Source organism: Vipera berus, assembly GCF_964194415.1.
Source record: "Vipera berus genome assembly, chromosome: 2".
Lineage (NCBI taxonomy): Eukaryota > Metazoa > Chordata > Lepidosauria > Squamata > Viperidae > Vipera > Vipera berus.
This window is the reverse complement of record NC_138203.1, coordinates 27,680,222-27,707,800: the sequence shown is the minus strand read 5'-3', so window position 1 is coordinate 27,707,800 and position 27,579 is coordinate 27,680,222. Positions and strand designations below refer to the sequence as shown.

At 39.2% G+C, this 27,579-nt stretch overlaps 1 protein-coding gene across 4 annotated transcripts in view; it reads left to right on the top strand.

The window, feature by feature from the left end:
• Nucleotides 1–3,279: 3,279 nt before the first annotated feature.
• PDE4D (phosphodiesterase 4D) overlaps nucleotides 3,280–27,579 on the top strand; it is a gene marked incomplete at its 5' end in the record, with an annotated part of 761,328 nt that continues 737,028 nt past the window's right edge. For all 4 annotated transcript variants that reach the window (XM_081318714.1, XM_081318718.1, XM_081318715.1 and 1 more), the window contains one exon: nucleotides 3,280–3,563. The remainder of the gene's footprint in view (nucleotides 3,564–27,579) is intronic.

The window sequence follows — 27,579 nt, the reverse complement described above, 5'->3', positions numbered from 1 at the left end:
AGTTTTTGTTCTGGTAGCTGTGGCCAAGAGAACTTCATCCAACTTTACCCAACAGGCCAGTTATAATCCTCCCTAGAACATGAGACTGTTCACAATCACCCAGGCTTTAATCAACTTTTGATTGCAAGGTACAGGTAGATGGCTACTGCCCCTGAAGTGTATTTGTAAGCTACAATTGATCCAGATTGTTGAGCCCATTTAGATTACTTCTGCAGGAGCTGTGCTATTTACAGATGGCTTCTAGGTACAATTCATGGTTTTGCTTGTCACTTTCATGGTTCAGGGCTTGGATAACTGTGGGATTGCCTTCTACAAATAACATCTGCCCACCTCATCATCACATCATATAGGCTGGTCTTTCTCCATATAAACTTGCTTAAGGAATGCCATGTCCAAGGGTACAGAAACATGCCTTTTCTATTGCTTCTTCCTCTTGTGGAATGGCTTTTCCTTTGGACATTGTCGGGCAAGTTTCCCTTTTAATATCTTCCTTGTTTCTTTAGACTGTTAACAGCCTCCTTCTAGCAGATATAAATTTGTAATATATGGTATTAGTGGCTGTAGGATCTAATGATATCACTATTAACTTGGATTTTCTGTTCCCAGATGCTCAGGATAGATTACTCTTGCTGATGGAAGTGTATATCCTCTAATCTTCCAGATTACAAGGATGACTCAGACAGAAAATAGAGACAAGGGTGCGTTATGCAAAAGGTGCCTCCAGGACAAGGATTTTGCTTTTAATTGGGAAGTCCAAGCCGCGCTGATAATATGCCATAAAAGGGGTGATTTCTAGAAAAAGATTTTCTGGGTGCAGGCACCCCTTTGTGCATTCTCAAAGTACAGAGGTTATAAAATCTGCTTTGTGATTTTAGGTTAGAATATTTTTATATGCAATGCACATGGAAAAGAGACCGAACTTCAGTCAAAAAATGTTGTGGCCATCATCTTGACATTTTGATCGCACTCTGTGGACACTTCAATACTTTTATGTGAAATATTAGTGATTTAATAAGAAAGTCCAGTTAGCTTTCTGTAGCTGCCCTAGGAAACTTTTCCCTTACGTAGCTTTATACAGAAATGAGCCAGGCACAAAGAGGAAATAAATAACATCCTTTACAAAAGTGAGAAAATACTGATCACCACGTTATGAGTTGTTGCACCCATAAGGTTTGGTGTGGCATTGGGCCCAGATTCTAAATCATGCATTGGCAGCCCCCTCCAATGAACCCTAATCTAAGACAGACAGTAGGTGCAGTATGGCTTCATGTGAAAAAGGCTCTTTTTCCTGCCCTCAGTAGATATGGGGAGGGGCACAGCTAGTCCTCAATCCAAACTGGACAGGGGTGCCTTTTCCAGAGACTTCCTCCTGCCTAGTATCACTCATGTTCCACTTACCAATACTGATCAGCAGTGCTTTTTTTGTAAAAAAAAAAAAGTGCCGGAACTCACACACGTCACACAACCCGCCTTGTTTACTCTACAAGGTTCCATCCAAAAAAGGTGCCAGAACTCTGTTCTGGGCGTTCTATGACAAAAACAGCCCTGCTGATCAGAATGTTGTGATAAAAGTGCTTTTCGATCAGAAAACAAAGGATGGGAATGGGAAATCCCTCTGCTGGACCAACAGAAAAGGGGAAGCCAACTTTACCTCCCCTTTAAATAGGCAAAGCCTACCAACGTTGATGTTGCTTAACCCCTAGTTGACCTTCCATGACCTAATTTTTTAGTATGTGCTAGAAAAGTGGGGACTCCCTCTCTGGACCAGGGATATGTTCTCCCTGCCTGTCCCCCCCCACTTCCCGGCAACACCTGCCCAAAACTGGACGCTGAGTGAGTTGAGTTAGGACTTGCTCACAAGCAAGAGTGTTTCATGTTTCCACTTTCCTTGAATTTTGGGGTGATTCTGGTGTAGAGTGGCTCTTGCAACCAACGAGCAAAGTGTGGCTTTCCTATCTAGAATAATGGCCATAGAAAAAGTATCTCTTGGAGCACCTAGCAGTTAAAGGAAACGAACAACAGAACTCATTAAATCATCTGGATCTGCTTAATAAGCTTCATGAGCTGCTCATATGGAAGTAATGAATGGCTAAAACAGCCACCACCATGTCCAATATCCCAGGTTGCAGGGGGGCATGGGAGGTCAAAAACAGTGGTTGCATCTACACAGTGAAAGCTCCCTCTATTTTTTACATAAGTCCGTCAGAGTCCCAGCTGTCTCTGGACTTTTTTGACCCCAATGTTCCTGTTAAGTTTTCATAATTAGGAAGTGCAGGTAGTCCTCAACTTACAACCATTTGTTGAGTGACCGTTCGAAGTTACAACAGCACTGAAGGAGTGACTTATGACCATTTTTCACACTTACAACCGTTGCAGCATTTCCATGGTCATGTGATTGAAATTCAGACACACCTGGCAACTGGTTCCTATTAATGGCAGTTGCAGTGTCCCATGGTCATGCGATCACCTTTTGCGACCTTCTGACAAGCAAAATCAACGGGGAAGCCAGATTCACTTAATAACCGTGTTACCAACCTAACAACTGCAATGATTCATTGAACAACTCTGGCAAGAAAGGTCATAAAATTGGGCAAAACTCACTTTTAAACTAACAAAATTTGGGGTGTCAGTTATGGTCATAAGTGGACGACTACCTGTATTGTCATTAAATGCAGTGCTAGAGAAATCTGTTGGTTGGCCCTGAAAGAGGAAGCTGATTCCCCTTGGGGCGGGGCTTGTGTGCCCCAGAGCCAGTGTGGGGAAGGAAAGTAACACAGAGGTGTCGGTTTTACTTAAGGGGCAGTAAAATTCACGTGTGGGGGGGCAGCTCTAAAGAGAAATGGCACCCCACAAAAGATGCCACTGCAACCGATTCTTACGGAAATCCTTTCGTTGGCTGGTTCACTCAATGCCTCTCTGAACTGCAGGGTGACTTCGCCCTAGAGAATTACTGTAGAAACTCCTGCTTGAGTTGGCTCTTTTCTGAAAACGCCAAAGGCCTCGTGCGCTCCTCCCCTGCGCGGCATGCTCCGGCCCAAGGCAGAAGGCTTCAGTCCTCCTGGGGGAGGCAGGCGTGATCCGGGTGCAACGTGGAGCGCCGGCTTGACTAATTTGGTTACATCAAAGCAAGTCACCTGTTGCTCTGAAAACCTTCAGACAAACTCTGCCTGTGCGATTCCATCTCCCGGGGCTGCCAGAGCCCCGCCCACCCTAACACACGCCTGCCTGCCTGCCTGCCTGAAAAAGGAGCGTTAGCCCCAGCAGCCGAGCGTAGGGGAGAGGTTCGCTTCCCTTCCCTTCTTTTTTATTTGGGTTGTTGGGAGTGTTTTTTGCTTGTCCGAGCCAGTTAGACTTGCCGCGCGGAGAGGATAACCAAGTGGCTGATTAAAGTGAGCTCACTTTCATCACTTACCGCTCAGCCTGCACAAGCACGAGTCCCGGGGCTTCTGGTAATTCCGGGGGCCTGCCTTGCTCCCTGACCCGAGCTCTTGTTTCTCCGGCATAGTGAGTGATGTTGCGCTGGAATTTCCTGTCCTAAATCGCTTTCTCTTCGGGAGAACCCTGTGAGTAAACGCTGTTTTTTTGAACTCGGTGTGGGAACCTCACACTTTAAATGCCAGCTGCTCTCTCTCTCTCTCTCTCTCTCTCTCTCTCTCTCTCTCTCTCCCCCCCCTTGAAAGGCTGAGTTAATGTACAGGAGCGCTTTCAAGGCTGCTCCCATCAGCCTGCCAAGTTTAACTTGCTTGGTGCCTTTGAACTTCGGTGCCCTGGAGCATTCCGAATTAAGGAATATCGCTGTTTCCAAGGAATGCTGCTCGGTTCTTTCTCTGCCTGCTCTTGTTAAAAATGAGTACAAGAATTAGGAGATGTGGGCATTATCCATTTTAATACCAGTTTCGATCCGAGGAACATGCTGCGTTTGGGTTACAACGTGTCTTTTTTAAATATTACAGTGGCTGATATTAAGCGGTGTTAAGAGCCCTTTTATGTTTTTAACTTTCTTTAGTGTTTTGTATTTGAATTTGTAAGTCGCCCAATGTCTGTGGAAATGGGCAGTCGCAATACATTTAAATAGATAATTAAATAATCATCTTTTTTTAGTGATGCATCCAGTGTGACTTTTAGCAGCTTTGCTAAGTAAGTCCCATTGTGTCCACTTATTATGGAAACATGCTTGGAACAAATACCCACAATTTAATTGGTGCATTCAAGTCTTGGATTAGAGAAATGGTACTTTATCCTGTCCTGTCTGTCAGAAGTTGGTCTGTAATTATCCATAAGCTTCTTTAGAAACAAGTCATTGAATTTAGTGGGATTTATTTCTGGATAAAGAGGCCCAAGGTCAGATGGCAAAGCTTTTAGAGGGAAGCAGTTAAATGAAAGGCTGCAGGTAGGGAACAGGAGCCTTGATTTCTATCTGTCACCTGGTTTGTAGGGATAAGTAAATCATCAATGAAATGCTGCCTTAAATTGTGGGTATTTGTTCCAAGCATGTTTCCATAATAAGTGGACACAATGGGACTTAGCAAAGTTGCTAAAAGTCACACTGGATTCAAAGCCTTTATTTTTGATGTTATTGTTTTTATGTAGCAAAAGTATTTCATTGATATTCAGTCTTTCCTCCACTATCTTAAGGCAGCTTGTAGGAAAGTCTTTAAAATTAATTCTTGTAATAACTATCCAGGGAGGGAAGCAGAGCTCTTCCTGCATAGAAAGCTGATTTTTTTGCTCTAAATGGCCATAGGGTCCTTGGTACCAATATAATAAAAACTCATTCATTTTAGTAAAGATACAAGGTTGTGGAAGGCTTCAGATATTCAAGTTTACATGAGCTTTCTATCAAGAAAAATAGCTGCCTATAAACACTTTCTAAGAAATGTAGAGAAAAAGGTTGTTTGTTGTAGTATGACTTGCCTTCTTTTGCTTTAATTTACATTAGGCTGTGGGTGGTTTCTGGATTAGTGCATCTCTTCTTTCATCCTGATGAGTCTGTGGAACTGAAAATATCTCCTATGCCCTCTCCTCAAACCATGGTTAAAAGTAAAGCAGAGCCACTGAAACCCAGTGCTCAAATTATGTAGTGTGCAAGAGTGCCATGTGGCTGTGGTGCAAATTGCAATGTTAAAAATAATGCTGGGCAAGGGCATATAGAATATTATAAAAGAATTGGGGATGCTAAATGGAATTTTTCATCAGTATTCCCTGAATACCAACAGGGTCACTGGTTAAAAGTGAAACTTGAACATTTCTGAGGGGTCTTTGGTGCCTTCTGAGCTTGGTTGTTTTGTTGAGGACATCTCATTACCCAAACTACGGTAGTTAATATCAGTGCTCCTAGCACAAACAGAACTTCCACATATTTTTTTTAAATTGATAATTATAGAATAGAAATATATATATATTCTGAATTGTCCCATGTAACAATTTGTAAAACTACATTTGTAGTTTTTCCTACAGTGCCTCTGTGTCTAGTTTTCCAATTTAGAGATTTTATAATGCAGTGAAATAAGTGATGCAAAGAGGCATGTAAAAAAAAAATTCTGTGAATCAGCCTGACATGTAGTGTGTAACTTTACAATTCCTCTTAGAACTTCCCTATAACTGCTTCCTCTACAAGGGGGGGGGGGGCTGTGGCAACTTTATGACCTATGGACTTCAATTCCCACAATTCCTGAGCCCACTATGGTGACTGAGAGGAATTGCCATAGTTGCCCACCCTTGTTCTACAACCTAGTGCCTTCTAGGGGTGTCTGGCACTGAGACTGTCATCTATTTTGAAGAGATCAGGTTGGGAAAAGTGCATTTAAATTATTGGTTCATATAATGGCCTCTGCTTCACTTAAGCCCTTTTAGGATAATTTTTGCAATGTTCCATTGAAAAATAATAGGCAACACTAGGTCTATTGTATCTATCTCTACCAATAATGCATAGGTTATGAACAACTTGCATGGAAGTTGAAATTGACTAGAGATTGGGAAAACAACATACTCAAGATTATTTCTTCCTAAAACTACTATACGAAGTTCTTCTCTGAATAAAATTAGAATCTTGACTCATGCCTATAAGATTTACATTTCTGCCTGAACATTATATTCCTGAAAAATAAAATCACACAAATCATTAAACCTGAAATTGCTTATCACAGGAAGCAAATTGCCATCTAGGCTGAAGTAATATTACAGTGAAATTCAGAAAACTAGTTTTTTATATTGACAAAAGCACAATCAACATGTTTTACCTAATTACTGAATTAAGTTATTTTCTAGGATTACCCAACACGTTGAACCATAAACTAGTTAATGTGTTGGGTTTGTAAGCCATAGAAAAATACTAAGTGCACATTAATTAAGCTTAGCATGGATTAAGATAGCCCCAATTATAGCTGAGCTAATTTTCTCTCCACTTTTTACTTAAAAGGCTTACAGTTGATAGGGTAAGCGCTTCTACCATTTCTAGATAATATGGTCATCCAAAATATTTTTACCTCCTTCCCTTTCTTTAAATAGATAAACGCATTCCTCTTTTTCCTGAAGATGTTTCCAGTCCACTTACATTGCCTCTCTTATGCCATTGAAACCTAAAGGACCTTAGTTGTTCCAAATTGCTTTATAGTTTTTCTTCTGCATCTCTCTGCTCTTCATTTAGCAAATTGTGCTACACGTTGGACTCCTTGCTATGCCAAACCATTTCAAATCACATCTTAAATAAATTAGGTTTGCATGTTATGCTTTGGCCTATGCAGACCTAATGGGATTGTGGAAAGAAAAATCTTCATCAGGTCCAGACCAAGCTGGGAATAAACAAAATGGAGACTGCCTTAGAAAGAAGGTTGTAGTTTATTGAAGAGCAAAGCCAGACAGACGTGTGGCTCTGGGAAAGCTGACCACATGTAGTAGGGAGTGGTGGGTTTTTATACTTTCTTGAGCTTTTGTTTAAGTTGTTCTTGTGGCATGAACTTTGACCTGAGTCTGAGTGTGCCTTTCTGGTATTCTGATGATGGTGGGTTAATCATATTATATCCCAAAGGTCATATCCTGCTTCCCTGGGGCTGAGGCTGATGATTGTTGGATTTTTTGGTGTAGGGGATTGTTTATTCTAGAGATCTTTGTCTTTCTAATCCAGCTTCCTTGCTCCAATCTTTCTGAAAAGATTATCACATCTTCATTTCTGCAGACCTGATTTCTGTTTCGGCAGATAAACTTGGGGAGGGATTTCTGCCTTTAAGATCCTTTGGGGAAATATAATATTCTGCCTTTTAATATTCCCCAAAATATTTATTTCTCGGGGGTGGGGGCTGACTTCCCACAGGATGATAGCCTATAAAACCCATTTCCTTTTTGTGAATATGTGCAACTTGAATGGCAACCTTTTTTGACCTAATGGGCACACAGTTATGAAATTAATGAGTGGGGGATGCTTGTGCATTAAGTGTTATTCAATCATTAGTTTATAGTCTGCAGGAACTCAAGATGGCAGACATTAGCAAGCAATAGCATTTAAACTTACATACTGTTTCATAATGCTTTACAGCAGTCTCTGAGCAGTTTACACAGTTAGCATATTGTCCCCAACAATCTGGACTCTCATGTTACCGATCTCGGAAGGATGGAAGGCTAAGTCAACTTCGAGGCAGTCAGAATTGAACTGTGGCTGTGGGCAGAGACAGCCTGCAATATTGCATTCTAACTACTATGCCACCATGGCTCCTGTTGCCACCACGGCTCCTACATTGCACTCACTCCTCCCCTTACATTTCATACAACACCTTTGTGGGGTTTTGACATAGTGTTTGGTCATAGTCACCAGATAAGCTTCCTTGCTATGGGTGAGCATGACCTGCACAGTGGTGGGATTCAAATATGTGAACAACCGGTTCTCTGTGTGGATGCCACTTCCGGAAGTCTATTCTGGACCTGGGCAACAAAACATTAGCTTCTGGTTCTGCCAAAGTGGTGCGAACTGGCTGAATCCCACCACTGGACTTGCGTCTCCATATTACAAAGGCCTTCAGGCATGTATTCCATTGTAAATATATAGGCTCCCCATTTTTTCAAGCAGTTAAACAACAAATGTCACAAAGCCAGGAATTGTGACTTTAATGTTTTTTTAATAGTCTGCAACATATACAGGTGTGGAGGGGGAAATGTTTGGAGGAGATGAATTATGACATATTTGCAGGTGAAATGAGAGTGCAGGTGGTTGAGCCAGCTGATAAAACCTGCTTCTCCTTTGCAGAGTTGGTTTTTCTGTGAACAAAAATCTTGGAAAGTAGGGCTGTATCAACCTGCAACCAAAAAGTAAATTGTACCTATGAGTAAGTTGTTCCTTCTACTAGTCTGTATTTTGCTGATTTTTTTGTTGTTGCAAACTGGGTATGATGCATGGAATGGAGTGCAAGGCTGATATGATCCCAATCATGCTGGACATGTTTAAGTCCACATATCACCATCACACAAACACATAGCCTATACTTTGCATCTCATCTATTCCCCCTGCCCCTCCTTTAGAAGAACAGCCTTCAAATTCCTGGTTTCCTTTGTCATTGTTTGCAGGAAAACTACAATTCATGCCCTGCCACTCAGCCATTCACCTAACTGAGTAGCCAGTGGACCAATGAGTCCATATTGCTTGGTTTCCTGAACTTCATAGAACCATACAGTAGAACTGGGAAGGACCTTGGAGGTCTTCTAGTTGAAGTCCAAATTAACAGCAACAGGAAAAGGGCAGGTGTGATCTTTCAGTGTCCAAGGTGCATATGTAGCCCTTCTGGTCTAGGACTTGTTTGTATAATATGCTTAACTGGGGTTTGTATAATATGCTTAACTGGGTTACGGATGGTAGATGGCAGAAGCACGGCGAGCAAACTCTCTAACTCAAGGCTCAAGGAAATGACCTGCTTAATGAACTTAGAGGGGATCAGATTTAGCCCCAAACAGCTCTGAGGTTGTTTGGATCCAAACTAACTTACCTTCTATTGTTCAAGCTATTTATCAACATGGGGCCTTTCAGGGAACTTAGCTTAACAGTTTTAATACCCAATGGCTTTACAGGTAAAGTACTGACAAAAGGACAGAAAAAAAAATTAATCAAGTCCTTTCAAATATCTGTAGGGAGATGTTCCTGAGTGCAACCCTGCAGATTCCCCCCCATACAGTGTTGAAGAAGAAGCCAAAAAGTAATAATAATAATAATAATAATAATAATAATAATAATAATAATAATAATAATAATAATAATAATAATAATAATAATAATAATAATAAGTTGGAAGGAACCTTGGAGGTCATCTAGTCCAACCCCCTGCTCAGGCAGGAAACCCTATACCATTTCAGACAAATGGCTGGCCAGTCTCTTCTTAAAAACTTCCAGTGTTGGAGCATTCACCACTTCTGGAGGCAGGTTGTTCCACTGGTTAGTTGTTCTAACTGTCAGGAAGTTTCTCCTTAGTTCTAGGTTGCTTCTCTCCTTGACTAGTTTCCATCCGTTGCTTCTTGACCTGCTTTCAGGTGCTTTGGAGAATAGCTTGAATCCCTCTTCTTTGTGGCAGCCCCTGAGATATTGGAACACTGCTATCATATCACCCCTCACCCTTCTCTTTATTAAACTACACATACCCAATTCCAGCAACCGTTCCCTATATGTTTTAGCCTCCAGTCCCCCAATCATCTTTGTTGCTCTTCTCTGTACTCTTTCTAGAGTCTCGACATCTTTTTTACATGGTGGTGACCAAAACTGGATGCAGTATTCCAGGTGTGGCCTTACCAAGGCATTGTAAAGTGGTATCAGTACTTCACGCGGTCTTGATTCTATCCCTCTGTTAATGCAGCCTAGCACTGTGTTGGCTTTTTTGGCAGCTGCAGCACACTGCTGGTTCATATTTAAGTGATTGTCCACTAGGACTCTGAACTCTCTCTCACAGTTACTACTATCGAGCAAGGTACCACCTATACTATACCTGTGCATTTGATTTTTCCTGCCTAAATGTAGAACCTTACTTTTTTCACAATTGAATTTCATTTTGTCAGATAGTGCCCAGTGTTTGAGTCTGTCCAGATCCTCCTGTATCTTAAGCCTATCTTCTGGAGTATTGGCTATTCCTGCCAGCTTGGTGTTGTCTGCAAATTTGATGAGTTTCTCATCTATCCCCTCATCCAAATAATTGTTGAAGATGTTGAAGAGCACTGGGCTCAGAACAGCCCTGGGGCACCCCACTACACACTTCCTTCCATGTAGATGCCATTCCATTGAGGACCACACACTGAGTACGGCCTGTCAGCCAGCTACGAATCCATCTGGTGGTGATGCTATCTAACCCACATTTTTCTATCTTATCAAGTAGTAGGTTGTGATCTACTTTATCAAATGCCTTACTGAAGTCCAAGTAAATTATATCTACAGCATTCCTCTGGTCCACTAGTTTTGTCACTTGGTCAAAGAATGCAATAAGATTTGTCTGGCATGATCTGTTTTTGACAAACCCATGTTGACTTTTAGTGATAACTTTGTTCGCATCAAGGTGTTCGCTGATTTGTTGTTTGATTATCTTTTCCAGAATCTTCCCAGGTATTGAGGTCAGGCTGATAGGTCTGTAGTTTCCTGGATCTATTTTTTTCCCTTTTTTGAAGATGGGAACTACATCAGCTCTCTTCCAGTCGTCTGGTAGTTCCCCAGTGCTCCAGGATCTTTGAAAAATATAGTTCAGTGGTTCTGAGATCACATCTGCCAGTTCCTTGAGAACCTTGGGGTGTAATCCATCTGGTCCTGGTGATTTGAACTCCTTTAGGCTGGACAGGTGGGGAAGAAAATGTAAGTTTCTTCGTTTTTCTTGCAAATGATGGAAGGATTTTTTTTAAATGGCCACCATCAGCAGCCATCTTATGTTGGGTATTGCAGGAGGACAAAAGTAAATCTTTTCACTGGGAGAGTAAATGGTTTGGTCACGCATGCTGAGCAAGCACATTTTATAGTTGGGATATTTATCCAGGTTGGCTGAAATGCTGTGGACAATCTGTGACCATTCCTATTGGTTCCAACCTCAGGTAGAAATGTATTAATACAAGTTGTATTTACCTTTTCCCTCCCTATTATTGTAATAAATTCCTTCACGGGAATTCTACCCAGTCACTGTTATAGGTAATGTGGATGATACTTGGGTCAAGGTCAAAACACAGGAATTGGAAGCATTCACCAAACGTATCAACTCAGTGGACAAATACATCAAATTCACATGTGAAGATGTTAAGGAAAATAGTCTAGCCCTCCTGGACTGTTCACTATACATTAAGGAAGACAGAAGCCTTAACATCGAAGTTTACAGAAAACCCCCACATATACAGATCAATATTTACATTTTGATTCTTACCACCCACTGGAGCACAAAATGGGGGTTATCAGAACCTTACATCACCAAGCTGAAGGCCTGCCTACCAGCAAAGATGGGAAAGAAGAAGACCTAAAACACATCAAGGAAGCCCTCAGAACTTGTAGCTATCCCAAGTGGGCCATCATCAAATCCCCAAAAATACCTAGCAGGAGCTTCTCCGCAACAGACAAAGAAAAAAGCAATAAAAGAAGCAATGAAGTCAGTCCATATGTTGCAGGAATATCAGAAAAGCTCAGGAGGATCTTCACCCAATGTAACATACTTGTACACCTCAAACCCAAGAATACACTAAGGCAGAAGCTTGTCCATCCCAAGGGTAAAACACCCAGACACAAACTGAGCAACATGGTATATGCAGTACAATGGAGTGAGCCATGTACAGATCTGTACATTGGGGAAACAAAACAACCACTTCACAAATGCATGGCACAACACAGGAGAACAAAACCATCAGGACAAGATTCAGCAGTCCATCTGCATTTAAAAGACAAAGGCCACTCTTTCAAAGACAGCAAAGTCCATATTTTGGACAGAGAGGACCGCTGGTTTGAAAGAGGGGTCAAAGAGGCCATTTTTGTCAAAATTGAACAGCCCTCTCTCAACAGAAGGGGAGGCATACGACATCATTTATCTCCAGTCTACAACACAGTCGCTCCACACCCATTTGCACTACTCAGGTGACCCTGATGACACAGATAAAACTCCAGGTGGCCTCAGTGACTCTCTAAAAGAATGTAAATGACCATCTGTCTACAAGGAGTATAAATCCTTCCATTCCCCACCATTCAGTCAGAGCTGAAGAAGCTTCTTGGATGAGAAGCGAAATGTCTTCAAAGAAAATCAAAGTCCAGTTGCCTCTTGAAAAAAGCATCTTTGGGAGAACCATGACCTGGATGACTGAGAATCTCCATAGACATCTAGTTACTTAAAACTGACATATAATTATAATATTGTGTTACTTAATATTCATATATGTACATTTGTATGTTTGTAGGTTGATAAAAGAAAATAAAAGATAGACAAAGCAAATTTAACAGAAGTTAAAATACCTAAAAAATTGCTGTAGTTCAAAAGGAGATGATCATTAAGCTTTGAATACCTGATTTCAGGCTAATTGGTGAATTGTCAGTGCAGATGTTCATCTCAGCCACTTGAATAGACAGATCAAATTTCTTTGAAAGAGGAAAAGGCACTAAATTTGCTTCTAGGAATAGAATTTTTGCCAAAACCCTGCAAAGGAAATTAATTGAATTGGGAAACTCTGAAAAAAACATGAATATGTTTCTCTCAGAATTAATTAATTTTGAAAGTTTGCAGAAGTTTAATGTTACTTTGAGATAGGCCTGCTTCTCTCTTTGTCTAACAGCTCATCTGAAAACGGAGCATTATAAATTGATTATTTCAACACTCCCATATCCAAAAAGAAAGGATTGCAGCAAAAGAGAATTCTGTGATATTTTTGCTCTTCTGAAAAGGGAAACGCAGTGGAGCAATACTTTCAAAATTATCTGGCATAGTTTTCGGATCATTCAACATGAATGGGTTTCTGAAATGTATTGTCTATGTCTGGGCAGCCAACCGCAGAGATTCTTCTTGATAAACAGGATAGATTGTGAACCAAGTTTTAATTCATGAGCATGTCAACTGTTTCTTGTTTAAGATAAAATGAAAAACATCAGATGACACTGAATGCATAATTCCTTCAAAGTGAGAGGTATAGTTCTAATAATGGGAAATAACAGTGGGAAATGTGGTATTTTCTTGGCTAGAAACAAATGTATTTACAAAAACAAAGCTTGTTCTGGAAACCTATTATATGAAATGTTCTTGGACCTACAAACACCAAAATCTATTTTGATACATTATAGGGGTTACAGTATTTCAATTTTTTACCCAGAGCTTCATCTCATTTAACTGTTGCAGTCTCTCTCCAAAATACTTGTGCCCTCTTGTAACTAGCAGAAACAAGCATTTTGTTCTTTCAGATATAAAAAGTGCACTGGCAATGTTACCTAGTTTGATAATGAAATATCTGCAAGAAAACCAAAGAGCACCAAGGATCCTGCAGTTCAACCTAACTTGCAAATATTCTATCGGTATATTTCAGCACCAAGGACCCCGCAAATTGAAAAGTGCCAGAAAGCTGGCAGGAATTAGTAATGTTGCCCCCTTAAGGTGAGATGGGCAGCAAATCCAATGAGTAAATAAAATAAAAATTTTGGAACTGAGCTCAGAGCAAGAGAGAAAGAAAACTGGCTAGCAAGATAAGACAGCATTAGGCAAACTACAGCAATAGGCAAACTCAGCCTGTTGAAGAGATGCAGTTTCTAGGGTGATCCCTGAAGATGAGTCAACATAAAAATCATGATCCAGGGAAGAGAATGATGCAGGATAGGAAGAGAGAAAGAAGAGGATCCAGAGACACTGAGAAGATGACCAAAGTTACACTGAGAGATGTTTGTCAGTAAGCTTTGATTTGAAGTCCTTGATTTAATTCTTGGAGACTATAGTAGTTTCAGATACTGTGTCATACGGCAGCAGAAGCAAAAGTTTTTCAAGTACAGAGATAGTTAATCTCAGCATAATAGAGCAATTAGGCCATAAAGCAATTTACTGCATTCCTTTGAAGGCAGAAATACAAGGCGAGAGGGGGGGGAAATGATGTTCTGCTTGAATGCATTAGCTGAAGGCTGCCGGAATAATTATATAATTATAATTACTCTTTCAGACTAATGTCTTTCTTTCCTTGATAACCTAAAGCAAAATGAACTAACACAAACCTGGAATGGTTTGCAAAAAGGTCCTTGTGTGTCATTGTCTAAACAATCCCAAGAATTCAGGACAATTCTTCCGTTATTAGGAAAACAAAAATATAGAGAAAATAAACTTCTTTGACTTCATTAATTTTGTAAGGAGATTACTCATTAAACCACGGGTCTTCAAACTTGGCAACTTTTCAAACTTGTGGACTTCAACTCCCAGAATTCTGAGAGTTGAAGTCCACAAGCTGGCTGAGGAATTCTGGGAGTTGAAGTCCACAAGTCTTTAAAGTTGCCAAGTTTGAACACCCCATACTGTCTCATGTATAACACTATGTTCTCATGTATAACACTATGTTCTCTCTTGTTTTCCAAGACTGGCACAAGAGATAGCTGTGCTTTGTCTTGCTTTGCAGCATTGGCAACCAATCATACAACCCACCTTGTGCCAGAAATATTCAAGTTCTGTATTTCTTTGTTTTGATCAGAAAGCCTCATCCTTCCTCTTTTTCCTAGAACTAGGCTGGGGAGAACTAAGGTAGAAGAACCAAGCAACTGGAGAGACTAATGTAAGGATCTTCAGACTTGGCCCTTTTATGACTTGTGGACTTCAACTCTCAGAATTCCTCAGCCAGTGTAGCCAGCTGAGGAATTCTGGGAGTTGAAGTCCACCAGTCATAAAAGGACCAAGTTTGAAGATCCCTGGACTAATGGATATAAGAAAATTATTAGGAACACTTGGAAGAAAGCGTTTGCCACAGAGATTTCAATTTCTCCTTCCATCTGCTATATAAACCTATAACTCTAAACATCCCGCACCATAACTTTCTGTGAAATACAGTAGGTTTTCTCTCAATATCACAACAGTGGCAGCATTAGCCAACATCAGCTGATCTTGAAAAGGTGAACTGGATTCAGCTTAGTTATCAGTCAGATGTCATGGCACTAGGAAAACCCATGACTTTAAATTAGATTGGGAAGTTTTAAAAAAGTCTTGAAAAAAGGCCATGGGAAATTACTTCTGTAACTTCTGTGTTACCAAGGAAACCGAATCATACAGGAAAATTGACTTATGACCAAAATGGGGAGCAGAAAAAGGGAATTAAGTGAGGCATCATGTGACTGCATGAAACTTCACAACCTTTTTGCCGTGGTCATTAAGCAAGTCACTGTGGTTGTTAAATGATGTGATAGTCATAAGTACAAGGACCAGGCCGTAAGTCACTTTTTTGAGCATCGTGGTAACTCCAAATGGTTACTAAATGAATACTTGTGAGCCTGTAAAGTTATCAGGAGACGTGACTGTGTGTTATAGCTTATATGCAAATTATGTCCTATTTCTTATATTAAAAAGGTATCATTGTTTGTTTTCTCCATGGTAGAGAGTAGGAGAGTTCCAATTTCCCCCAGTAATGCTCCAGAATCAGAGACAACTTGGGATGATATGTTCTCTAGAAGAGCACAAGCTAAGGATGCAGCTGTAAATCAAGGTAATCATTCTTCACTCAGTCCTGACATTTATGCACCGGACTGCTAGCAAAATAGGAAAGCTTTGCAAGGAAACCATTTTTAGTGCTGATTAAGCTTCCTATTAATAGTCCATATTTTTTTTGGCAATGCATTTTCTAGGGCAACCAGAAAACAAGCCATCCATACAAATCCTCCCAACAAAATAGAGCTGGTATTTTCAGAAAATTGAGGCACTACCATTGAGGGTACTTACTTGCCCTGTCTATGTAACGTCAGACCAATCCCCAGGCTGCAATCCATTCAAATAGAAAGTTACTAAGGAGCTATGTTGAGCCTGTCAATTAGCACATTTGAAACATTACTTGGTCTAACGTTTATTAAAGAACCTACTTTGTAAACACAGTAGACAAACTGTCAGTTTGCAAACCACTCATTTCATAATCTGTAGCTAGTGCTTGATCAGGAAATGAATGGATCTTATGTAAACTAATGTTACAATAATGGTTAACTTTAAAAAATTTCAACATACCTAATGGCACCTTAGCTCTGCAATTTTGTGGGTTAGCAAGGACAGGAAACTTTGAAGAGCACAAAACCTCCCTGAATTGTTTCCAACTCCTTTAGCAGCAGTAGCCATAAGAACGGTCTGTATTTTCTTCTGTATAACATAGTAATGTGTGGCACTGATATACAGGTAGTCCTTGACTTACACTCATTCAAAGTTATAACAGCAGAGAAAAAAGTGACTTATGAACATTTTTCACACTTATGAACATTGCAGCATCCCCATGATCAGAATTTGGGCGCTTGGCAACTGGCATGTATTTATGATGACTGCAATGTCCCGGGGTCATTTGATTACTGTTTGTAACCTCAGCTAGTTTCTGACAAGCAAAGTCAATGGGGGAAGCCAGATGTACTTAACAACTGCATGATTCACTTAATAACAGTAGCAATTAGCTTAACAAGTGCGGCTCTGTGTGTATGTGTATGTGTGTGTATATGTAGGTATGTATGTCATCCCCATCCCCATCCTAATGGACTGTGAAACAATCAAATTTGCAGTTATATGTAGAAAAGCCAACTCCACTTTAATCCTGAAGGCTTCTTACATGGCCTTCATGAATTCCAAAAGGAATGGAGTCATTCTAATCACAAGGTAAATACTATTCCATAGAGAGGCAACAGTTATTTGCTGATGGACAGTCTGATCTGGATTTCTTTGTGACAATCCCTTGGATTAGAATGAATAAAACTATCTTCCTTATAGAAAGTTACTTAATTCATATTGTGGTTTTTTTTGAGGCCAAATATAGAATTATTTTATTTCCATAAGCTTTTCACTAATAAGAGTTCATGGATCATATCAAAACATGGTTATTAACCACAGTGGCCCTCTTCATCCTTACTGTTAACCCAAAACCCATGGCTTATAAGTTACGGTGACTGAATTCACACTTCACATTTTGGAGGGGGGGGCTTCAAGTCAGTGTTGACTCCTGACAACTGCCTGGATAGGTCCCTGCAGTTTTCTTGGCAAGATTTCAGAGGTGGTTTGAGAGAGAGAGAGAGAGAGAGAGAGAGAGAGAAAGAATGACTGACCCAAGATGATCCAGCTGGGTTTATGCCTTAGACTGGACCTGATCTCATCTCTGGTTTCTATTACTTTGCTCTCTCTGTCACATCAATATCACATTAAATCAGAACCAAATGAAATGCATTTTCAGTTACTGTAATTATGAATATGGTGTCATTAAACTTAAAGATTTACCACATCTATGTATGCTATGACTGGTTTGTGATATTTTTGTTCATCCCTTTTACTGTTTGTTCATATATCTGATGTTAATATAAGCTGTCCTGGGTGTAAAGTTGAAATGCAGACTCATCCATAAATGTTTGTAATAACTTGCTAGGAGTGAGTCATATGCAAAAAGGTTTCCATTTGATCTTATTCAGTTTTTTCCCCCCAATTCTAATATAAAGGCTGATCAATTTGTGTTTCAAAATTATCACAGAAGAAGTCAGTTTTTTTATTGTTATCTTTCTTAATTTTGTTCTGCATGTAGGGAATATTTTTTATTACGACAGCATCTGTTCTCCAGAAATATGGCTGGCTGTATTCCCCCTATTTGGAGATAAACAATTTATTGTACAAAGAAAATGTTTTGTCATATTTTTGACATAGTGCTGGCAAAACCATTTCTGGGTTTGCTTTAAGCACCTACAGCTGAATTTTGTTTGTAGGTTGAAATAAATATCCCTCAAATAATAAATGGAATCACTATTCAATTGCTAGGTCCATTATTGACCTCCAGATGGTTGATGAATTACAACTCCCAAAAGGGAGTTCAAATAGTTGGGCCCTATCCAACAAAATGAACTTTAATGTGGAGAAAAGCAAAGTTTTACATTTGGGCAGGAAAAATCAAAGGTATAAGTACAGATTAGGCGAGTCCTGGCTCAAAACAGTAACTGTGAGAGGGGCCTTGGAGTCCTAGTGGACAATCACTTGACTATGAGCCAGCAGTGTGCAGCAGCCGCCAAAAATGCTAATACAGTCCTGGGTTGTATAAACAGGCATAGAATCAAGATCACATTAAGTATTAATACTGCTTTATAAAACCCTAGTGAGACCACACCTGGAATACTGCAACCAACTTTGGTCACCATATCACAAAAAGATGTTGAGAGTTTGGAAAAAATTAAGAGACAAGCAACTAAGATGATCAAAGGCCTGGAGACTAAATGGTTGCAGGAATTGAGTTTGGCTAGTCTAAAGAAAAGAAGAAACAGGGGTGACATGATAGCACTGTTCCAGTATTTGAGGGGCTGCCACAAAAAGAGGGGGTAAAATTATTCTCCAAAGCACCAGAAGGCAGGTGGTTGGAATGGTTGGAAACTGACCAAAGAGAGAAGCAACCTGGAATTAAGGTGAAACTTCCTAATAGTGAGGACCATTAACCAGTGGAACAGCTTGCCTCTGGAAATTGTGGATGCTCCATCACTGGAGGTTTTTAAGAAGAGACTGGACAGTCAATTGTCTGAGATGGTGTAGGTTCTCCTGCTTGAGCAGGTGGCTGGACTAGAAGACCTCCATGGTCCCTTCCAGCTCTATTCTATTCTAGTTCAAGTAGCATGGCCATGACGTTGTGAGATGTGGCTCAACAGAATCTGAAAAGCTGCTATTTCCTTAACCAGGGTCATCCACAGAATAGAGTCCCCATCTTGACTTTTGGGACTCCCATCTCTCATGCACACACCTCTTCTTACTCTAATGTAAATCATTGAAAGTGAGAAGAATGATTGATTTTTGTGTGTGTGGTTATGTCATTTATTTTTCAAGCAAAGACACAGACACTGTGCAGTTAGCTATTTTGTTATTTCTGACACCAATGGAGAAAAAAAAAATGAACATCCCGAAAGAAGACAGTGCCATCTGGTTCCTTTTTAAAATTTTCTGAATGAGAAAGTGCAGTTTCATGATAAAATCTTTCTTCAGAAGTTTGTTAGGTGCCAGTCAAGCCCAGATGCTGAAGATGGAAAAATATCTACCATCTCAACTTTTCCCTAGTGACAATCAGTAGCTCTCCCAAGGACTTTCCAGTGATTTCTTTGATCCTGTCCACCAATCTTATTTCTTGACAAAATGCCAACTCTAGGGATTATTTTTCTAGCTCATCATCCATTTGCATGAGATGCCAAAGCATGTGAGTTGTTGCTTGCTGATTATTATTTCAAGAGAACAGCCAGCCTTTCTTTTATTCATAACTGATTGTTGTTTCTTATAGCTCTGGGACTTCTATAATCATCCTAAATCCATGATTTGAAGGTGCTTTTTTAATTAATCTTTCTCAACAGCTACCTTTTAACTTCTTATTTCTATTCTATTGCAGAAATACAATTACTGTGGCTTTCTTTCATGATTACTTTTAAGTAATCCTACCTTAGCCTCAAAGTTTATATGATTGGTCTGCTTTTCTTTAGAATAACTATCTTTTTCCTTTTAAAAAAATATTTGTTCCTGTTTGTTGACACTCTTGATAAGCAACTTCTTGCCCTTTCTTGCTTAATTTTAAAAAGTTGCATTTGGTTAATGTATGATATTTTTGCTGTTCAGGGACTTCAGCCTGCATTTTTCCTGTGGCTCTCATGATAGCTTATGTCATGGTTCTGACAGATGAAACTCTTCAAAGAACTTCGAGGCATTGTTTACCTTAAAGAATCTTTATTCGAGAAACAGCATTGGCACGTACACAGGCAAAGCTAAAATCTGAATCCCCCTCCCCTGAGCACATAGTATCAAAGCACAATTCCCTCCTCATAAATCACATTCTCCAATTAGTTTGAAATGCAGGCTTTCCCTCCAGTTCTCCAACCCACCATTTTTTATCTCTTATTTCAAAAACCTTGGTTCTCACACTAGTACAGTATTGTTATGTCTGACTAAACTTCCACACACATTCCTCCTCCTCCCCCCCAGTATCATCTAATTCTAATTCTAAGAGTAAAACATAAGGAAAATGGCTGCATCTCCAATGTTGTCAAAGCAAGAACATCTGATGTTAGCAGCGTTGACATCTTATTCTGAAAGACATTGCAATATTTTTTCTTCCTTGAAATTTTGGGGAAAACAATCTATTTCAGTTTTCACAAATTATTTTATGTTTTCCAATAATTTCTAAGGTTCTCGTGTACTGTATGTATTTTTATAGTGATCTTATATTTTCTCTGTACATCCTCCAGATCAAATCTTGCTGGCATAACTGCTATTTTTAAGTCTTAAAGTTTAATCTGTATCTTTGACACCAATAATTCATGGCCTAACCTAGGAATGTCCTGGCTGACTGGATTATATGTCTCATCTGCTGTTTCTTGTTATGCAGTCAATTTATTTATCTGGTGATGAGCATATTTATTCTTCCTGGAGCAGGTTCTAAATATAAAGCAAGACTTTTCTTTGCAAAACTCTATATTCTACATTATTGTTTTTGTTCAATCCAAATCTTTCTCCAAATTGTATATTCTAATTATCTATTAGTAGTACCATATCCTTACCAGATGTTGTATTTAGTACTTCTTGCATGGCCATAGAATTTTCTGGTGTCTTCCATTGCTGCAATCATAAATTAGGAATATACTTGATACTCATTAGGAATCCACTAATTCCAACAGTATGACATTATCATTCATTAGGTTTTAGTTGAGCACATGTTTAGCATAGCCTTTTTCAGTATCTTTCCCTCACCCTGACTGTGTCATGTTTTAAGATTTGCAGAAGCTTAAGAAGCCATTGTTCCTTAACTCAGGAAAAAAAAGCTAGTCCATTGCAGCAGCAAGGCAGTGCAATTGTTAATTGGGAAATAAGTATCTTTAATCTCCTCAGTTCCCCTGGAATAGCTAGGCACTTTGACATGCATGTTCAGAGAGCTCTGATGATGCTCTGGGAGCTGCAAAATGGATGCTGGGAATCATGTGTAGCCCATAGATTACCTGGGCATCAAGAAATAGATGACTGAATAAAGCACAATAGTTGAAATCTCCCAATTTATTAACATAAAATGAAGTAATCTGTATCATGGCTTAATGCAATGTGTAAACCCAACCTGAGAGTTCTCTATATTTCCCATAGTTAGTTGCACAATCATTATAAATGAAAATCTCAGGAGTTATAAGATATTACAAATTGTGCAGGTTGGCTTAGGTTTGGTAGGATTATAACTAGGTCTTCCATTTTTGCATGGAGGTAAGTCTTTGGCATGACCTTTGTATACAATCATTAATTTCTTTTGCTTCAGTTTCAGCCCCAACTATTGGTCTCCTATTAATAAGTGTACTGCTAACAATGGTGCTGAAGTGACAATCTGGTTTGTACATGTCTTTCTATGAAACGTTGGACAAGTGATGCTGCATCTTCTGTAGATGTATTTGTATAATTCAGAAGACTCGGTCACCATCTGTTAGCCAGGTAAAATTTCTCCTTAGAATCTACATTTTTTTAGTAAGTTCCTTTTTTTTTACAAATAGTTTGAGATTTCCAGGATAAAAATGAGTGCTACTGTCACTGGTGGGACTATTGTACATCAAGGTAAGCCATAATGGAATTTGTTTGGTTTGGATTGGGAACATTATGAATTTAACCAATGCTGCTTGTACATTCAGACTTATGATTTAATATAATCTGTGAACCCAGTCAACTGTATTTATTTAAGTAAACCATATTAAATAAACACTGGTTTGTCAAGTTATGTAATTCCAATTATTAATCTTTCTTGAGATATCATTTTTGGAAAATACAGATATTTAACAGGATAACACAGTTGGAAGGGACCTTGGAGGTATTCTAGTCCAACCCGCTCTCAAACAGGAAACCCTATCCATTTTAGACAAATGGTTGTCCAGTCTCTTCTCTTTTTCCCCCCATATATTTTATTGATTTTTTTAAAACATAAAACACTTAATAGTTGGTAAACAGTGTGTTTGCTGGGTTTACATTTGTAAAGAAAAAAATATTAACAGTTGGTTTCTATAATCCATAATCCACACAGTACATTTAGTTGATTTCCCCTTTTCCCCAAAATGTCTTCTTTGCAAACCTTGAAATAATACAGTTCTCTTATTATTTTGATAAATAACAGTTACATATATGATTTTTCCCAATATTCCTAGAAATAATGATTGCATCAATATATTTCTTTTCTATCTAATCATTCTGGTTGCCTCATATTATATCCTGCTACAGTCCTTATTTAGATTTGTGTCTCCCATAAAGTTCAAAGTAGTCTTGCTGATTAAGATTTTCTCAACAGTTAATTACATTTAAAGATTTAAATCCATTTTTCCCATATAAATCATCTCAACACTTTTACATTTCTTAAAGAATAGGTCCCCTTCATGGATTACTGTCTTGTTGTGGCGAAGGGGCTTGCGTAATTCAATGAAGCTATGAGCTATGCTGTGCAGGGCCACCCAAGATGGACAGGTCATAGCAGAGAGTTCTGACAAAACGTGATCCACTGGAGAAGGAAATGACAACCCACTTCAGTATCTTTGCTATGAAAGCCCCATGGACAGTACCAAAAGGCAAAAAGATATGACTCTGGAAGATGAGCCCCTCAGGTCAGAAGGTGTCCAATATGCTTCTGGGGAAGAGCAGAGGGCTAGTACTAGTAGCACCAGAAAGAATGAAGCGATTGGGCCAAAGCCGAAAGGACGCTCAGCTGTGGATGTATATGGCGGTGAAAGGAAAGTCCGATGCTGTAAAGATTTATTCTCCATAGGAACCTGGAATGTAAGATCCATGAATCAAGGCAAGCTGGATGTTGTCAAACAAGAGATGACAAGACTGAACATCAACATCTTAGGAATCAGTGAACTAAAATGGACAGGAATGGGTGAATTTAATTCAGATGGCCATCAGGTATACTATTGCGGGCAAGAATCCCTCAGAAGAAATGGAGTAGCCTTCATAGTCAATAAAAGAGTAGGAAAAGCAATACTGGGATACAATCCCCCAAATGACAGGATGATCTCAGTTCGAATCCAAGGCAAACCATTCAATATCACAGTAGTCCAAGTCTATGCTCCAAACACCGGTGCTGAAGAGGATGAAATTGACCGGTTCTATGAAGCCCTACAGCACCTTATAGAACTAACACCAAAAAATGATGTCCTTATCATCATGGGAGATTGGAATGCTAGGAAGCCAAAAGATAATCGGAATAACAGGCAAGTTTGGCCTTGGAGTACAAAATGAAGCAGGGCACAGGATGACAGAATTTTGTCAAGAGAATACGATGGTCATAGCAAACACTCTTTTTCAACAACCCAAGACATGGATCTACACATGGACATCACCAGACAGTCAACACAGAAATCAGATTGACTATGTGCTCTGCAGCCAAAGATGGAGAAGCTCTATACAGTCAGTAAAAACAAGACCAGGAGTTGACTGTGGCTCAGACCATGAGCTTCTTGTTGCAAAATTTAGGCTTAAACTGAAGAAAGTAGGGAAAAGCACTAGGCCACTCAGGTATGAACTAAATCATATTCCTGATGAATATACAGTAGAGGTAACAAACAGATTTAAGGAATTAGATCTGATAGAGTGCCTGAAAAACTATGGATGGAGGTTCGCAACATTGTATAAGAGGTAGCAACTAAAACCATCCCAGAGAAAAAGAAATGCAAGAAAGCAAAATGGCTGTCTGAGGAAGCTTTGCAAATAGCTGAGGAAAGAAGGGAAGCAAAAGGCAAGGGAGAAAAAGAAAGATAAACCCAATTGAATGCAGAATTCCAGAGAATAGCTAGAAGAGATGAGAATGCCTTCTTAAATGAACAGTGCAAAGAAATAGAAGAAAACAATAGAATAGGGAGGACCAGAGATCTTTTCAAGAAAATTGGAGAGATGAAGGGAACGTTTCATGCAAAAATGGGCATGATAAAGGACCAAAATGGCAGGGACCTAACAAGAGGCAGAAGAGATTAAGAAGAGGTGGCAAAATTACACAGAAGAACTATACAATAACGAGCTTAACGTCCCTGATAACCACAATGAGCTGGTCACTGACCTTGAGCCAGACATCCTAGAATGTGAAGTGAAGTGGTCCTTACGAAAGCTGAGCAACAACAAAGCTAGTGGAGGTGAAAGTATTCCAGCTGAGCTATTCAAAATCTTAAAAGACGATGCAATAAAAGTGCTACACTCAATATTCCAGCAAATTTGGAAACTCCACAGTGGCCACAGGATTGGAAAAGATGAGTTTACATTCCAATTGCACTCATTTCACACGCTAGTAAAGTCATGCTTAAAATCCTACAAGCTAGACTTCAGCAGTATGTGGATTGAGAACTACTAGAAGTACAGGAAGGATTTCAAAGAGGCAGAGGAACTAGAGATCAAATTGCCAACATACACTGGATCATAGAGAAAGCTAGGGAGTTCCAGAAAAACATCTACTTCTGCTTCATTGACTATGCTAAAGCCTTTGATTGTGTGGATCACAACAAACTGTGGCAAGTTCTTAAAGAGATGGGAGTACCAGACCATCTTATTTGTCTCTTGAGAAACCTATATGCGGGTCAAGAAGCAACAGTGAGAACTGGACACGGAACCACTGATTGGTTCAAAATTGGGAAAGGTGTCCGGCAAGGCTGTATACTGTTGCCCTGCCTATTTGACTCATATGCAGAGCACATCATGAGAAAGGCAGGGCTGGATGAATCAAAAGTTGAAATTAAGATTGCCGGGAGAAATATCAACCACCTAAGATATGCAGATGATACCACTCTAATGGCAGAAAGTGAAGAGGAACTAAAGAGCCTCTTGTTGCGGGTGAAGGAGGAGAGTGTAAATGTTGGGTTGAAACTTAACATTAAGAAAACCAAGATCATGGCATCCGGTGCTCTCAATTCCTGGCAAATAGATGGGGAAGAAATGGAGGTAGCGACAGATTTTATTTTCCTGCGCTCCAAGATCACTGCAGATGGGGACTGCAGCCAAGAAATTAAATGTGCTAAGCACATTGATTTGTGCTTTAGATTGTAAGCCGCCCTGAGTCTTCGGAGAAGGGCAGGATATAAATGGGATTAAAAAAAAAAGACACTTGCTCCTGAGAAGGAAAGCCATGACAAATCTAGATAGCACACTAAAAAGCAGAGACATCACCCTGTCAACAAAAGTGCGTATAGTCAACGCTATGGTCTTCCCAGTTGCAATATATGGCTTTGAAAGTTGGACCTTAAGAAAGGCTGAATGCCAAAGAACTGAGGCCTTTGAACTATGGTGCTAGAGAAGACTCCTGCAAGTCCCTTGGCATTCAAACCGGTCAGTCCTAGAGGAGATCAACCCTGACTGCTCTTCAGAAGGCCAGATCCTAAAGTTGAAACTCAAATACTTTGGCCACCTAATGAGAAGGAAGGACTCACTGGAGAAGAGCCTAATGCTGGGAAAGATTGAGGGCAATAGAAGAAGGGGACGACAGAGAACGAGGTGGCTGGATGGAGTCACTGAAGCAGTAGGCGTCAGCTTAAATGGACTCCAGAAGATGGTAGTGGAAAGGAAGGCCTGGAGGAATGTTGTCCATGGGGTCACGATGGGTTGGACATGACTTCACAACTAACAACAACAACAACAAAAGAATAGGTAAAAACAGTAAAGAAAAGGAAAAGAGAGCAAGAGTAAAGAAACATAAAAACTAAAATGCTACTTAATATATATATTCCTCCTAAGCTAATATATATTCATTCCCAAAATTTCTTATTCTTTTTAACCATGATTAAAAATATATTTAATCTTTAAATATTCCATTTAATGTGCCTAGTCATCTAATTCTTTAACTTTTATTCAAAACATTTTTTCTTTTTTATACATTATAATTTCCCTAAATTCAGACACATTTAATTATCTAAAACATTTCCTTCATCTAGGCCATTTCAGCAGTATTATATTACTTATATCAAGAAATAAAATAAAAAGGGGAAAAAGCATACAGTATTATTTAAGGAATTCATCTCTCTTAGAATGACATATATATTCAGAATCTTTTCTATTTCTTTAACCATATTCAAACAAATGTTTCTTTTTTAAATATTCTCTCTGGTAGATCCCATCATCTATTTTCTTAATTTTCACTTTGATCTTTTTCCTTTGACCAGTATCTTTCTTGTTCAATGTGTTTTGCTGAATCAAAAAGTTTTCCCATATATTCATGACTGTTGCTGTAGATATAAAGTTAATTGAATAAAATGTCTTTATGTGAGGCTTTTGCCTTTCCATGTTTCTTGAAAATGTTTTTCTCTTTTTCCTTCTTTGCTTCTCGTATCACTTCTTTTCTCTCTGATGTTTTCAACATCTTTACATTCCATTTTATCCAATCTGTTTTTTTGTCCTCAGATTTATTTTGTAGTCTTAAGGGATGAGTTCTTTTTTCCATTTCTTGGATTCCCCCCCCCACTAGGATTAAATCATGTTTTCTTGCTTTGTTAAGTTCCGTCTTTGAGTCTCTATTTTCAATTTTATGTCCACTTATTTGTTTTGTCTGCTGCTTCTCTGTTGTTGTTTCCTGGAACTTTTTTTGTTGTAAAGTTAACTTAGAGATAGATTGATTTGTATTTTCAAAGTTATTTTGGATTTCTTTGTGATTTGAACTCAGTGTTATTTGAATTAATTGCAGTATACTATATATCTCCTCCTGAGAGGTATTTATGTTTTCTTGGTGTGTTCTGTCTACATGTCTCTGATCCATGATGGCCAAAAGTTGGAGTTTTCCTTCTTATCTGCAAATAGCTTTAGAGTCCCAGTTAAATAGATATTTGCAATGCAAAGAGTTCAAAAAAAGATTTTTTCCCCTTAAAGTTTATAATTCTCTCTCTGTCTGCAGCCCAGATTGTTGTCTTTTTTTTGGTCACAGCTGTTCTTTATTATTAAAGCTTTGAAGGTCACAAACAGAGATTAACTTTTCCCAGGTTTTGGCAAGTTCTCTGGAAATCATAGCTGTCATAATCTTCATCCACCACTAGGTGTCAGCATATTATTTAGTTTTCAATATGAACAATGGTCTTTAAAATGAGAGTCTTAACCATTCAACAATGTTAAACTTGTCCAAAGTTAAAATTTAGCTTTCAGGTCCGCAAGCCCACAACCAGTTGCTACCATGCAGGACCAGAAGTCTCTTGTCCAGTCTCTTCTTAAAAACCTCCAGTGTTGGAGCATTCACAGCTTCTGGATGCATTGTTCCACTAATTAATTGTTCTAATTGTCAGGAAATTTCTCCTTAGTTCTAGATTGGTTCTCTCTTTGATTAGTTTCCATCCATTACTTCTTGTCCTGCTTTGGAGAATAGGTTGATACCCCTCCCCCTCTTCTTTGTGCAACTCCTTAGATATTGGAACTCTGCCATCATGTCAAAGCTAGTCCTTCTTTTCATTAAACTATATTTAGCATTCAATTACTTTTTTAAATGGTT